Source organism: Pipistrellus kuhlii, unplaced genomic scaffold (genome assembly GCF_014108245.1).
Source record: "Pipistrellus kuhlii isolate mPipKuh1 unplaced genomic scaffold, mPipKuh1.p scaffold_m20_p_2, whole genome shotgun sequence".
Lineage (NCBI taxonomy): Eukaryota > Metazoa > Chordata > Mammalia > Chiroptera > Vespertilionidae > Pipistrellus > Pipistrellus kuhlii.
Genome location: NW_023425515.1, coordinates 47532146 through 47548422, shown reverse-complemented (window position 1 = coordinate 47548422; position 16277 = coordinate 47532146). Strand labels below are relative to the sequence as shown.

The following is a 16277-nucleotide window of genomic DNA, read 5'->3' as shown; positions in this document are numbered from 1 at the left end:
GAAAACTGCACTGCTTCCTCCCTCCCCAGGTTTAAACTGGGGGGTGGGGATGGGGCAGTGAACAAGGGCCTTTTGGGGTGCACCCTCACCGAGGTAACCGCAGGGTCCCGGCTTCCAAACGCACCAGAGGGCAGAAATGGGCTTCCTTACCTCCTGCCGCCTCTCTGCAGACGCTGCTTTGAGGATGGATGTCCAGACCGGGGTGGCCGCAGAGTACCCAGCAGGACACAGCGGGCTCTCAGGCAGTCGCTCCCAGGCTCTTTATCTCCCCACTCCCCCAAACCCCTACATCTTGTGCTCCTTTTGGCGATCCTGGCACTGGGCAGCCCGCCGGTGGCTCACCACCTCCTCCTCCGCCGGCGCCTCCGGGTCCTGAGCCCCTCAGGGGGCCCCTCTCCCCCCAGGAACCCCTTCCCGTCCAGGTACGTCTCCTGGACGGCCCGCACCACCTGTCCCTCCTGCACCCCGGGAAGCCAATTGGCTTCCTGCACTCCCGGGCGCCCCTCTCCCTCGGGGCCCTGGGGCCCCACAGGCCGCGCCCTCCCCACCAGCTCGGGCCGCTGTCTGGGCGTCCGGGCCTCCCCCAGAACCACCGCCTCCCGCCCGGGGTGCCCGCAGCTCTCCCAGGGCTGCTCCCCCGAACTTTCAAGCCCCTCCCCGCGCTCCCAGGAGCGGTCCCCGAACTCGGACAGCTGCTGCCGCAGCAGCCGCCGGCGTGGGCTCCCCTCCCCCCGCTCCTGCACCCCGGAAAGGGCCTCCCCGCGCTCCTGCACCGCGGGGCTGCCTTCCCCCTTCTCCTGGTGCAGCGTGCGGGCCCCCAGCCCCTCCTCCTGCACCCCGGGCCAGCTCCCCGAGCTCGTCCACGGCGACAGCCGCCGCCTCCAGCCCGCGCCGTCCGGCGCCCCCCACACCGCCCCCGGGCTGGGCTCCCGGCCGCGGCCGCCCCGCTCCTGCCCCCACGGCCCCGCGCCGCCCTCCTCCTGCACCGCCGGGCCCACGCCCCCCTGCTCCTCCACGCCGAGCTTCAGCCCGCGCAGCTGCTGCGGCCCCCAGCTGAGCACGCCCACCCGCGGCGGCTGCTGCTCGGGCAGCGCGGGGCTCAGCCCGCCGCGCTCCTCCTCCGCCTGCGCGCCCTGCTGGGGGCCCCCCGCCCGCGCCGCCCAGCGCACCCGCTTGCCCCCCAGAGGCCGCGCGCTCCCGCCCCTCCAGATGGTGCTGCCCGGGGCGCGCGCTCACACCGCCCCCCGCCGCCCGCCCGCCCGCGCCGTCCGCCCCGTCCCCCGCGAGGGGGCTGCGGAGCCGCGTCCCTCCGGCCCCGACTCCGACTCCGCGGCCGCCCCCACGTCCCCGGCGCGTCGCCCGCCCTCCCCTCCCTCCGGGCGCCGAGCCCCGCTCCGGCCCCCGCAGGTGCTGCGGCCCCGCGCGCCGGCCCGCGAGCCCCGAGCGCCCGCCCGAGTCCCCCGGAGCCGGCCTGCGCCTGCGCCGCCCGAGGCGGGGCGGGGCGGGGGCGGGGCCAGCACGCCCTCTTAAAGGGCCAGGCTCCGCTTGCTCCTCCCCCTACCCTCTCTCGCCTCCTACCTCCTTCAGGCTGTCTTCTAAGGATGCCAAAAAAAAAGGAAGGCGAGGTGAGGCATTCGGTCAGGAGTTAATCCTGGGAAGGCATAGTCAACCACGCCCAATGGAGGAGCACTGGAATAGGAGTCTTGAGCCAAAACCGGTTTGGCTCAGTGGATAGAGCCGCGGACTGAAAGGTCCCAGGTTCCATTCCCGATCAAGGGCATGTACATTGGTTGCGGGCACATCCCCAGTAGGGGATGTGCAGGAAGCAGCTGGTCGATGTTCCTCTCTCATTGATGTTTCTAGCTCTCTATCCCTCTCTCTTCCTCTCTGTAAAAAAAAATCAATAAAATATATTTTTTAAAAATAGTTGTCTTGAATTCGAAGCAGCAGTGCAGTGGTGCTGATTTACCACGTGACCACGTAAAAGGTCACTTCCATCTGGCCTCAGTGGCTTCGTTTCCAAAATGAGGAGGATGGACTGGAAAGTTTACCAGGGCACAATCTAATGAGTGTTTGATTGCAGAGGAAGATTCTAGTCCTAATAGATAAAATGGAGCCCAGAGGTCAAGCTCCAAATCAAACCCCATCCTTTCCCAACAGAGGGCAGAGGGTACTTGAAGGTTATTGCAATAAGGGAGAGCTCGCTGAAACCAGTTTGGCTCAATGGTAGAGCGTCGGTCTGCGGACTGAAAGGTCCCGGGTGTGATTCCGGTCAAGGGCATGTACCTTGGTTGCGGGCACATCCCCGGTAGGGGGTGTGCAAGAGGCAGCTGATCAATGACTCTCTCTCATCGATGTTTCTTACTCTCTATCTCTCTCCCTTCCTCTCTGTAAAAAATCAATAAAATACATTTTTAAAAAATAAAATAAAATAAGGGAGAGCTCTCTCAGGCGTGTGACACTTTGTGCAGAGAACACAGGCAGAAAGAGCCCCAGGCAAAGAAGGGGGGTGCCTTCCTCCTGTCAGGGTCCTTTTAGGGGTAACCATGAGACCGAAAGTGGTAAAGAATTATAAGTGTATTAGGTCAGCTGTAAACCAGACAAGCTGAGCCCTAAAATGGCACCAGCACCCAGGGATGGGGAGTCAGAATTTAAAGGACTCTCGATGGGCTTTTTGTGGGGGGCATTCTCTGGGCCTCTGTGGCCCTCTTCGCCCTGTACCCACAAAGGAGGATACATTCACAGCTCCTCCTCGCAGGGCTAGTGCAGCCTACAGACCCAGCTCCTGGCCCACCTGGAGGCAGCCCTGGGAGGTGGCGTTTAGAACCCAGAGGCTTAGGGCCAGTTGGCCATTCTGCTGACTGTACCTCAGTATAAAGTGGCTGTAATAATAAAACAACTCCAGGGGGCAGTGTCCCCAAGGTCGGACATCAGAGAGCTGTGTGAGGGTGGTTCTTCCTGCACTCCCACTGTCTGGCATTGGGCCCAAGGCACTGGCCAGAAGGCAGTAGGGCAATGAGAAGGGGATGGGCTCCAGACACCCATAGGGGCAGGGGGCGAGGGGCGGGGGGAGGGCTGGATTGGGTGGATTTGTGTCCAGACACCTATGATGGGGGACCCGATGGGGTGGGTTTGAATCACTGCTTCTTACCCTGTGAGATGGGCAGCACAACTTCCTATTATACTAAATCATTGACATTGAAATTGGGTCTCAGAAGAACTGCTGGCCCAGAAAGAAGCTCACTACAGACTGATTCATATGCCTTTCAGCATAGCCATTATTGCTTGTCTCATTTTTTATTCTTATATTTCCAGTGGGGCACGATCTCACTCATTTCATAGCATGTGTGTAACAGAGTCCTTGCCCATGGAGCCAGGGCTGTGAGCAGGAGGTGAAAGCACCCTACCCGGGCCAAGAGAGGGTCTAGGACAGACAGGACTCCTGGCCCTACCTATGGGCACATCTAGGCTAAAATCTCTCCCTTGTTGCCTGACCTCAGGAAAAAAAAGAAAAAAGAAAAAAGAAAATTAGCGGGAAGGAATCTGAGGAGGTGTCCTCTCCCAGCCTTCCCCACACCAGCCTCAGTAATGACAATCGCTAACGTTTTTGGACCCTTCCTGCTGGTAAGGTCCTGTCCTCGGCATTTATGTACATCCCACCCCCACCACAACCCAAGAAGGTACACGTTACCACCCCCATTTTACAGATGGCGGAACTGAGGCTCTACTTGGTTAAGTCCTGTAACTTGCTCGGGATCCTACACCTGGTTATACAGTGACGCCAGGATTCAAGTCCGATTTTCTGACTCACAGGTCTGCTCCGAGCCACTGAGGCACCGCAAAGCAATGCCAGGCCCAGGAGCTTCCTTTGGGGAAGCACTGGTTTTGACTAGGTTTTTAGGGGTCAATCGATGCAAACAACCGATCTGGAGCAGGCTTCTCTGCCAGTAAATCAAGCTCCAAATCAAACAAAGCAGGGGATCCAAGCACCTGCGCCCTGGTGGGTCCTGTTTGGTGACTCATCGGGGGAGCGCAGGTCCCCATTCCCCACTCTCCACCAGTGGCTCTCAGGAGCCAGATCCAGGCTTCCTATAACATCCTTCGTGTAGGGTTTTCTGTTGCCTTGGGCTCAAAGAGGCCTCCTGCTCCCTCCCCCAATTCTGCCCAGCCCTAAGCCCTGGCCTGTCCGCGTCTACCACCGTGCGGAGCCCGAGCTTTGCTGGGAGCTGTCTCAGGCTGTGTTCTCTGCACCGTCCTGGGACTCCCGAACTAGTGGCCAGGGGGACACCCAGGGAGACTGCTCTCTTCCCCCTCCCCCGGGGAGCTGTCAGCTTAGTGGAGGAGAGAAGACAGTTTAGAAGCGCTGTTTGACACTGAAATTGGGTCTCAAAAGAACTGGTGGCCCAGAAAGAAGCTCACTGCAGACTGATTCATATGCCTTTCAGCATAACCATTATTGCTTGTCTCATTTTTTATTCTTATAAGTATATTTCCAGTGGGGCATGATCTCACTCATCTGGGGGAAATGGTGAACAACATAGACTGATGAACAAGAACAGACCCAGAGATAAGGAGCCGTGGGTCAGACTGGTGGACCTCAAAGGCAGGGTGGGGATAAAAGGGAGAGATCAGCCAAAGGACTTATGTGCACACATATGAGCCCAACCAGTGGTCAAGGACAATAGCGGGGTGAGGGTATGAGTGGGGAGGTGTGGGGGATTGGGATGGGGGGGGGGTTGAGGATAAATATGTGATACCTTAATCAATAAAGAAATTATTATTATTAAAAAAAAAAAGGAAGCACAAGGCTCAGGAGATACAGGCGGTGCTGTAGGGATAACACCAACCCTCTGACATGCCTGTGCTAATCGCCTCCCAGACTTGGAGCTTAAGGAGAGCTGCCCACAGCAGGGAGAGTCTGCAAAGAAGAGGGCTAGTCAGGTCTCGTTCAAAGTGGAGGCTCCTGATGGCGCCCTTACGAATCTCCTCTGAGAGATGGTTACGCTGCGGGCAAGGCAAGGAGGGCCACTCAGGGGGGGTGATGCAGCCTGACTCATACCTGCAAGCAGGTGCTCAGCCAAGTGTGCTGGAGGCTGCAGAGGCTGGGCTGAAGGCTTTCTTGTTCTGTTTTGTTTTCTAAAATAGAACCATGTTTTTTTTTAAACGACTGTTGCAACGCATTAGTAGGAGAGAAACGGAATTTAGTGGGTTTTGACTGGCTTATTTTTTCCATGGGAGAAGACACTTAATGGAATAGAAAGTACCAGAATGCAATTTTTAAAACTTTTTTTTATTGAAGTATAAAACATGCACATTTTGCAAAGTGAATATGCCCAGCACCCAAATCAAGAAACAGAACCAACTTCTGAAAGTTCCCCCAATTGCAATTTTTAAAAGAAAAATTTTATTATTATCATTATAGTCATCTTCTAGCATGCCCTTTGTGGAGGAGGAACAAACTTTCCCCCGAAGTTCTTCTGGCTGGACTAATAATCAAATAAACGTGAGACAAATTAGCAAAAGAAAAGAGCCACATTTAATATACACATATGTATGGGAACCCCATGCATGAGTCAGAGACCTCACATGCAGGAGAGGTTCAGGGGCAGAAAGGGGGATTGAGGAAGATTAGCCATCCTCAGCTAGGGATGAGGGAATGCACCTGAGAGGCTTTCCCTGAAGATAAAACCTCTCTTGACCCTGAAGATAAAATTGCCTTTAGCTCAAAGTAATCTACACATAACTGAGGTACAACCTGGGTGGCTTATTTTGAGCCCTCGCACTTTCAAATTCACGATTTTAAATTTTCAACACCCTCCTTTGCCCCCTCCGCTGCCCCCTCCCCGGCCCCCACACAATGACAGGATTTTTGTCTGGGAACAGACTGACACAGACAGCTAGGGCAAGGCCTAGCAAGAAGTAGGTGCCAACCATGTCTGTTGAATGAGAGTGCACTTCCTGTAGAAAAGGTATGGTTTCGTGACAGTTTTGTTTCATTGTGTATACACATGTGCACTTGACATTGAAAACGAAATCTATTTCTTTCTGTGGGTCACAGCCAATAGCTTCTGAAAGCCACTGCTCCAGCTTGAGAAGCTTGTAGAGGCCAGAGCAATGACAAGGGTGAAGCAGAAACGATATGCTAATGAGATCCATGCTTCTCAAAGGTCAGTGTGGGGACTGAAGAACCCACTGAAATGCAGACTCTGGTTCAGCAAATTGGGAAAGGTAGGCTGAGATTTCTGATTTGGGTGGCAAGCCCTTGGGCCCAGAGATTCTCAATAATGCTGCACATAAGAATCACAGGAGACAATTTCAAAAACACTGAAGCTCAGACCCCACCCAGGAACAATGAAACTGTAATCCCTGGGGTGGGGCTCAGCAATTAAAAGTTCCCCTAGAGCCGAAACCGGTTTGGCTCAGTGGATAGAGCTTCGGCCTGTGGGCATGTGCCGTGGTTGCGGGCACATCCCCAGTAGGGGGTGTGCAGGAGGCAGCTGATTGGTGATTCTCTCTCATCGATGTTTCTAGCTCTCTATCCCTCTCTCTTTCTCTCTGTAAAAAAAATCAAAAAAATATATATTTTTTAAATCAATAAAATATATATATATATATATATATATATATATATATATATATATATAAAGTTCCCCTAGTGTCTCCCAGTGCCCGAGGCAGGAGAGAAGTGAGGCGTTGGATCAGGACTGATATCTGAGCAGACTATCTGATTTGACTAAGGGCAAAGATTTTTTTTCTTTTAATATATTTTATTGACTTTTTACAGAGAGGAAGAGAGAGTGATAGAGAGTTAGAAATATCAATGAGAGAATCATCGATCAGCTGCCTCTTGCACACCCTCTACTGGGGATGTGCCCGCAACCAAGGTACATGCCCCTGACCGGAATCGAACCTGGGACCTTTCAGTCCGCAGGCCAACGCTTTACCCACTGAGCCAAACCGGTTTCGGCAAGGGCGAAGATTTCTGAGTCAGGCAGGGACCATTTGCCTCTTCGGGGAAGTAAAGGGAGGGGTACCTGAAGGAATTCTTGGGCACGAGGCTGTTTGCTAACCCAGGCCGTGTTTTCCCAGGGCCAAGAACAAACAGTGCCTTCACGCTATCCAGCAAGTCAGAACTCCCCCATCTGCCTTGGAGACCAGGCTCACATGCCCCCAAGCAATTCAGAGTTTCAAAACCTTACCAGGGCTCCTACGTGTCTGCCCCCTCGGCCTAGTTTGAGATAAAGGGCCAACTGAGCGTAGAGATTATAAACCCTGAATCAACATGGGCTGCTCAGAAAGGAATGCCACAGACCTGGGTTCTGGCGCCCCCTGGCAGACACCTTAGGGTTGAAGTTGTTAACCAGTAAACAGGTATTCATCTATCCTGAGTCCAGTCAGTGTCGGGCAAGTCATGTTAGCCATGGCCCAATATGCATAATCCAGGAACTGCGTGAGGGTGGGAGAGAGACCAGATAGCATATGAAGAACTGGCTCTTTTATTCACCTAACTCCTTCACATCCCTGAAATTGGGCTTCTGGAACTCACTGTGTTACATTTGGAAATAAGAAGCACTCAGGGCTTACCATTAAATGGTGAGGTAGTTTTTTTTTTTTTTTCACTTTTGTACCTCCTTGCTATTTCTCTCTTCTTCCTGAGTATTTAATTATTTTGAGGCTATTTTAAATGGAATTGTTAATTTCCTGTCAGATTGATCTTCGTTAGTGTATAGCAGTGCGACTGATTTTTTGTGTGTTGATTTTGTATCTCGTACTTTGGTGTGTGTTTGTTTTGTGTCTTGCACCCCTCGGCCTGGCCTGTGCCCTCTCACAGTCTGGGAGCCCCACGATGGACTGCCGTGTAGACGGTGGCCTGGGCCTCCCTCTTTGCGGTGATCACAGAACCCCCTCCCCATTGATTGCTTCACCAGCTGGTGATCTGGGCTTCCCTCTTTGGGGCGATTGATCGAGGAGCCCCCCCATCGATTGCCTCGCAGAGAGCGGCCTGGGCCTCCCTCTGCGGGGCGACTGTGGGGTGATGGCGGGGGGAGGCCTTTCCCAGTCGCATGGCACCCGATTTGGCTGGCCTGGCATCAATGCATGTCATAGCATGGTTGTCTGGAAAGGTCATTCAGACAGTCATTCTGCTGTTCTGCCTTTCAGTCAATTTGCATATTACACTTTTATTATTATAGATCCTTTCGTTTTCTTTTTATTTATTTGTTTGCTTTTTATTTATTTTTTAAAATATATTTTATTGATTTTTCACAGAGAGGAAGGGAGAGAGATAGAGAGCTAGAAACATCGATGAGAGAGAGAAACATCGACCAGCTGCCTCTTGCACACCCTCTACCGGGAATGTGCCCGCAACCAAGCTGCATGCCCTTGATCGGAATCAAACCTGGGACCTTTCAGTCCGCAGACCAATGCTCTACCACTGAGCCAAACCGGTTTCGGCTATTTGTTTGTTTTTTTAAATTAAATTATTATCTGTGTACATATTTTAACATTGCCTCCCCCCCCCCATACATACCTTCCCTCCCCAGAGTTTTGTGTCCATTGGTTGTACTTATATGCATGTATACAAGTCCTTCGGTTGATCTATTATCTCCCCCAGATCTCCCCACCCTCCCTGCTGTAATTTGACAGTCTTCTTGTTGCTATACTGTCTTTATATCTGTCTTTTGGTTCATCAGTTTATAATGTTCTTTAATATCCATAAATGAGTGAGGTCATGTGGTATTTCTCTTTCATTGACTGGCTTATTTCACTCAGCATGATGTTCTAGATTCTTTACTTTTCTATTATACATGTAAGATCATGTCATATGTAAGATCATGCCATCTGTGACCAGATACTTTTACTTCTTTTTCTATTTGGGTACCTTTTGTCAAGCCTCACCCGAGGATATTTTTCCATTGATTTTTCAGAGGAAGTGGAAAGGAGAGGGAGAGACAGAGAGAGAAACATCAATGTGAGACGGACACAATTGATTGGTTGCCTCTGAACTCATCCTGACCAGGGCCAGGGATCAAGCCTGCAACCAAGGTACATGCCCTTGACCAGAATCAAACCCAGGACCCTTCCGTCTGCGACCAACGCTTTATCCAAGCCATCTAGGGCTACATCTTTTTTCAATTTGAGTGCCTTTTGCTTCTTTTTCTTGCCTAATTGACCTGTCTAGAACTTGCAGCACTATGTTGAATAGAAGTGGCAAAAGTGAGCATCCTTCCCTTGTTCCTGATCTTAGGAACAAAAGCTTTCTGTATTTCACCATTGCATATGATATTAGCTGTGGGTTTGTTTTTCAGATATGGCCTTAAGGACTATACTGGGGAATTTCTATTCTTAGTTTGTTGAATATTTATATATATATATATATATATATATATATATATATATATATATATATATATATATATATATATATTATTGATTTTTTTTTACAGAGAGGAAGGGAGAGAGATAGAAAGCCAGAAACGTCGATGAGAGAGAAACATTGACCAGTTGCCTCCTGCACACCCCCACTGAGGATGTGCCTGCAACCAATGTACATGCCCTTGACCGGAATCGAACCCGGGACTTTTCAGTCCACAGACCGCCGCTCTACCACTGAGCCAAACCGGTTTCGACTGTTGAATATTTTTTAATCATAAATGGGCATTGAATTTTTATCAAATACATCTTTTCTGCATAAATCGGGGTAATTGTGTGTGTGTTTTTCTAGTAATGTATTATGTTATATTGGCTGATCTTCATATATCAACTCTTCTTGTATTCTAGGAATAAGTCCCACTTGATCATATTATATAGTTCTTTTAATATGCTGCTGAATTCAGTTTGCTAGTATTTTCTTAAGGATTGTTCATCAATATTCATAAAGTATTGGCCTGTGGTTTTTATTTATTTGTTTGTTTGTTTGTTTATTTATTTATTTTTAATACCAGAATCAAACCTTCAATCGGCTGTTGAATATTTTTTAATCATATGATGAGAGAGAGAGAGAAACATCGACCAGCTGCCTCTTGCACACCCCCCACTGGGGATGTGCCCACAACCAAGGTACATGCCCTTGACCGGAATCGAACCTGGGACCTTTCAGTCCGCAGGCCAACGTTCTATCCAATGAGCCAAACCGGTTTCGGCTCCTTTAGCTTTTTCTTGTTTGTGAAGCTCTTTAAGTGACCTTCAATTCTAAATGACAGCTTTGCTGGTAATTTTTTTAAAAATATATTTTATTGATTTTTCACAGAGAGGAAAGGAAAGGGATAGATAGCTAGAAACATCAATGAGAGAGAATCATCCATCAGCTGCCTTCTGCACATCCCCCACTGGGGATGTGCCCGCAACCAATGCACATGCCCCTGACCGGAATCGAACCTGGGACCCCTCAGTCCGCAGACCGACGCTCTACACTGAGCCAAACCAGTTTCAGCTGGTAGAGTAATTTTGGTTGTAGGTCCTTGCTATTCATCACTTTGAATATTTCTTGCCATTCCCTTCTGGCTTGCAAAGTTTCTGTTGAGAAATCAGCTGACAGTCATATGGGCGCTCCCAGGTGGGTAACTGCTTTTCTCTTGCTGCTTTTAAGATTGTCTCTTTGCCTTTAACCCTTGGCATTTTAATTATGATGTGTCTTGGTGTGGGCCTCTTTGGGTTTGGGACTCTCTGTGCTTCCTGGAATTGTAAGTCTATTTCACCAGGTAGGGAAAATTTTCTGTCATTATTTTTCAAATAGGTTTTCAATATCATGTCTCTCTTCTCCTTCTGGAACCCTCATAATGCAAATATTGATACACTTGAAGTTGTCTCAGAGGCTCCTTACAGTACCTTCATATTTTTGGATTTCTTTTTCCTCTTCTGATTGGGTGTTGTTGTTTTGCTTCCTTGTATTCCAAATCAGATTTGATTCTTGGAATCCTCTACTCTATTGTTGAATCCCTGTAAATTATTCTTTATTTCAGTTAATGTATGTTTAATTTCTGACTGGTCTTTTTTCATGTCTTTGAGATTCTCACTAAGATGCTTGAAAGTCTCACTAAGGCCCTGAAGCTCTCATTAAGATCCTTGAGTAACTGTATAACCATCGTTTTGAACTCCGTATGCTGAAATTTGCTTGCTTCCATTTCTTTCATTTGTAATATGTTTCTTTGTTTCTGCATTATGGCTGCTTCCCTGTATCTATTTCTGTATTTTAGGTAGAGCTGTTATGTCTCCTGGAATTGGTAGAGTGGCCTTATGTATTAGGTATCCTGTAGGGCCCAGTAGCTCAGTCTCCCCAGTCACCTAAGCTGGGCACTCCAGGTGCACCCGTATGGGCTGTGTGCACAGTTTTGTTGTAGTTGAGCCTTGATTGATGTTGGCGTCACTGGGAGAAATTGATCTCCAGGCCATTTGGCTCTGAGAACCAGCTGTACCTACAATGGAAAAGCCGCTGTGCCTACAATGGACACCCCTATGGAGCAGGACTTGCTTCAGTGGAGCTTTGGTGCTCACTGAGTCTGCCCCTTGAGTGTGTCACTTGTGGATGTGTAGAGTTGTAATCTGGTGTGGTCTGAAGCTGTCCACCGGGTGCACTGGCCCTGGGACCTCCCAGGAGGTGCAAATTCAGCCACTGCCTGGGGCCACCGGCAGAAGCTACAGAGAGATCTACAGATGGCTGCTACTTATGTTGAACTAGGAAGTGCCTAGGAAAAGCCCAACTGTGAAGCAAGGCAAGGTGGTGGGCCTTTTATTGATAGGTTTGGGGCATAATGCTTCTAGCTGCTGCTTAAGATATTTTAGCAAAGTCTGAAGCCTGAAACAGGACAGACCATTTGTATGGAAAAGCAGCTGCAAACAGCTTGGGTGAGGCTGGGGCATGGTCTCAGGGAGTCACCTGGGCAGAGCACAAAGTATGGGCCAACCTGATGGAAACTCAGCTATGGCTGCCAGTCAGTTCTACAACAGGGGAGGTCCCAGCACAGGAACAACCACCCCTATGAACACCCCCGTCTGGGAGAAAGCTGCGAGTTCCTGCCCCAATGCCAGACAGTCCAGTTCCTCCTCATATGTCCCTGGATTCCCCCAAAGCCACCATCCAGCCCTGGAGCTCAGAGGAAGTGGGATCATATAAGTTCATGCGCAGGCCCTTTAAGAGGAACACCTGGGACTCTATGTCACTCAGCCACAATCCCCGCTGGTTTTTATAGAAGTTATGAGGACTTCTCTTACCCAACTCTGGAATCCTGGTCTAGGAGTCTGGTGTGGGGCTGGGACCCCCTGCTTCTCACAGGAGTCTTTGGAGATATCCCCCTCCCCCCCCCCCGATTAAAAAAATGGCACACATGGGTATCACACCAGCCCAGTGTTACGAAGCGAGTCCCCAAGAGATGGACCACCGGAGCCAATTTGATTAAGCATGCTAGAATTTATTACAGATTCGAATCTGGACTCAAACCATGGCTGACGCAGCAGCCGGTAAACACCCAGGTAAGAGCCCCGATGGAGGGGCAGTCCCTCCAGAGCGCTCACACAAAAACACAGACAAACACACACCTACCGCGGCCAGTCAGGCTCTTCGGAATGGGGGTCCCTCATGGTCCTGGCTGGGGATTCCAGTCATGATCCCCAAGGACCACCAGGGAGCCGAGTCCGATGCAATAAACAAAAGAGCCATCTCCATGCTAGCATGGGCCCTGTCCCACTCACGCTGGCAGCATGGCGGGAGAGAGCGAATTTCGCCCAGTCCAGGAGTTTTATTCAGGTCGGTGATGTCACTGCCTCGGCTAACCCTGATTGGCCCCTCAGGACTAAATTCTAAAGACTGGGGACGGCCTGCAGGGTTGGTTCCCAGTCACACTCTGCTTGACATTGGATGTGGCCCTATCTTGCCCATAATACAAAAGCAGAACTAAAGGTTATCTACAGTTTCTACCCCTGAAGCTACTGAGTCAGTGGGAGTCAATCTCCTGTAACTACCCTATTGTTTAAGCAAGCAATCGAAGGTAGAAGTCAGATAGCAAGGTTAAAATTCAAACAGCAGTTTTTACCCAAGTATGAGTGCTACCATATTTCACCCAGTCCACTCCTCTGCCCCTCCTTCCAGCCTCAATGTGCTTTCTTCTTCACTTCTCTATTTGTAGGACTTCCATTCAGCCTGAGTTTGGGTGGTTTTGAATGATGGTTGTTCAGTATTTCAGTTGTAATCTTTTTATTTTATTTTATTTTATTGATTTTACAGAGAGGAATTGAGAGGGACAGAGTTGGAAACGTCGATGAGAGAGAAACATCGACCAGCTGCCTCTTGCACACCCCCCACTGGGGATGTGCCCGCAACCAAGGTACATGCCCTTGACCGGAATCGAACCCAGGACCTTTCAGTCCGCAGGCCGACGCTCTATCCACTGAGCCAAACCGGTCCCGGCTCAGTTGTAATCTTGATGGGATTGTGGGAGGTGGTGAGTACTATGTTAACCCATAATGCCATCTTTGGCAATGACTTTATAACAAAATTTTAAAAAATTAATCTCAGAGTGGAAGGGGGGAGAGAGGGGGGAGGGAGAGGGAGAGGAGAGAGAGAGAGAGAGAGAGAGAGAGAGAGAGAGAGAGAGAGAGAGAGAGAGAGTTATCAATGATGAAAATCATTGATCAGCTGCTCCTGCACACCCCACACTGGGAATCGAGCCTGAGAATCCAACCATGACCTCCTGGTTCATAGGTTGTTGTTCAAGTACTGAGCTATGTCAGCTGGGTTTGGCAATGACTTTTTAGATACAACAGCAAAGGCACAAACCATGAAAGAATTGATGTTAGGGTTCATTAAAATGCAAGACAGTCCTGCCGCAAGGCAAAGTCAGCCAAGAGAATGAGAAGATAAGCCACAAATTGTAAGATGCATATCTGATAATGGACTGTTATCCAACTATGCAAAGAACTCTTAAAACTCTTAGTAAGAGCCGAAACCGGTTTGGCTCCGTAGACAGAGCCTCCGCCTGCAGACTGAAAGGTCCCAGGTTCGATTCCGGTCAAGGGCATGTATTATACCTTGGTTGTGGGCCCATCCCCAGTAGGGGATGTGCAAGAGACAGCTGATCAATGATTCTCTCTCATCGATGTTTTTAGCTCTCTGCCCCGCTCTCTTCCTCTCTGTAAAAAATCAATAAAATAAAAAAATAAAATAAAATAAAAAAACAGTAAGAATAAGACCCACCCAATTTGCCCTAGCCATTTGGGTTCAGTTAGAGCATTGGTCCATGGACTGAAGGGTAGAGGTCGATTCTGGTCAAGGGCACTTATCTAGGTTGCAGGTTTGATCCCTGGCTCTGGTCAGGACGGGTGTGGAAGGCAATCAATTGATGTCTCTTTCACACTGATGTTTCTGTCTCTCCCTCTCCCCCCAAAACCAAACCAAAATAAAACAACTATGGAAAAATATCTTGGAATGAGGGTTAACAAAAAGAGGGCAAAAGATCTTGACATCTCACCAAAGATACTTGCATATAAGTACATAAAAACATGATCAACATTATATTATCAGGGAAATGTAAATTAAAACAAAATACTATGAAGTTAATAGAATGGCCAAATCCAAAAGTGACGCCACCAAATGCTGGCAAGGAACTATTAAAATGTTTTTATTGATTTCAGAGAGGAAGGGAGAGGGAGATAGAAATATCAATGATGAAAGAGAACCACGCTCCCACTGGGGATTGAAGCATGACTTCTTGTTTCAGAGACTGACACTCAACCTCTAACCACCACCAGCCGGCCTGGTGAGGAACTTTCATTCATTGCTAGTAGGAATGCAAAATGCCACAGCCACTTTGGGAGTATTTGGCAGTTTCTCATAAAAGTAAACATACTCTTACGCATTTGATCTAGCAACTGCATTTCTTGGTATTTACCCAAATGAACTAAATATTTATGCCTACATAACAACTTGTACATGTTTAAAGCAGCTTTATTCAGTTGTCAAAACTTGGAAGCAAAGAAGTCCTTCAATAGGTGAATGGATAAACTATGCTACATCAAGACAATTATTTATTCAGCACTAAAAAGATGAGCTTTGTCCCAGCTGGCATAGCTCAGTGGTTGAATGCTGACCTATGATCCAGGTCATGGTTGGGATTCCCAGTCAGGGCACATGCCCGGGTTGCTGGCTTGATCCCATGTGGGGTGTGCAGGAGGCAGCTAATCAATGATTCTCTCATCCTTGTTTCTCTCTCTGAAATCAGTAAAAATGTATTTGAGGGGGGAAAAGTTTAAAAATAAAAAGAAACATCAAGCCATCAATGAAGACTGGAGAAACCTTAAATATATATTACTATGAAGGAAGCCCACCTGCAAAGGCTACAAACTGAGCCCAACTACAGTATGGAAAAGATCTGTGTCTAACTAGGGGTTAAGAGGGAGGGAGGACAAAGAGGCAGGGCACGGAGGACTTCAGGAACAGTAAAACTATTCTGTAATGATGGATACATGCCATTATACATTTGTCCAAACACCTAGAATGTACACCAAAAGTGAATCTCAACGTAATCTATGGTCTTTGGGCAATAAGGATGTGTCATTGTAGGTTCACTGTTGCAACAAATGTACTATTCTGGTGGGAGATGTTGACAGTGGGGGAATCTAAGGGGTGGGGTGCAGGCAGAGAATATATGGGAATTCTACTTTCTGCACTATTTTGCTGCAAACCTAAAATTGCTTTTTTTAATTTTGATTTTTTACAGAGAGGAAGAGAGAGGGATAGAGAATTAGAAACATCAATCAGCTGCCTCCTGCACACCCCTCACTGGGGATGTGCCTGCAACCAAGGTACATGCCCTTGACCAGAATTGAACCTGGGACCCTTCAGTCCTTAGGCCAAGGCTCTATCCACTGAACTAAACCGGTTTCGGCCTAAAACTTTTTTTTTTTTTAATCTATTTTTAAAAATGACAACTCTGATGGATTTGGAACAGTGAATAGAGCGTTGGCCTGCAGACTGAGAGGTCCCAGGTTCAATCCTGGTCAAGGGCATGTACCTTGGTTGCGGGCACATCCCCAGAAGGGGGTGTGCAGGAGGCAGTTGATGTTTTTCTCTTCTATGTTTCTCTCCCTCTTCCTTGCTCTCTGTGAAAAATCAACATTTTTTAAAAATGACAACTGGCATGCGACAGGGTAAGGGAGGCTGGGGAAAGGTGGGGGGAGGGAGGAGGAGATATATGTAGTACTATACATAATACTTAAAAAAAAAAAAAAAAAAAGACAACTCAGCTCTCTCCCATGCACCTTCTCTCCAAGGAGCACACTCATAT

The 16277-nt window shown here is 48.9% G+C and overlaps 1 protein-coding gene across 1 annotated transcript in view; it reads right to left on the bottom strand.

The window, feature by feature from the left end:
• The window catches only part of TNK2 (tyrosine kinase non receptor 2), a 51009-nt gene extending 50759 nt beyond the window's left edge, over positions 1–250 (bottom strand). Inside the window, exon 1 of the mRNA XM_036445035.2 lies at positions 151–250. The gene's annotated coding sequence lies outside the window, so the exon portion shown is untranslated. The remainder of the gene's footprint in view (positions 1–150) is intronic.
• Between the last annotated feature and the right edge of the window lie 16027 nt (positions 251–16277).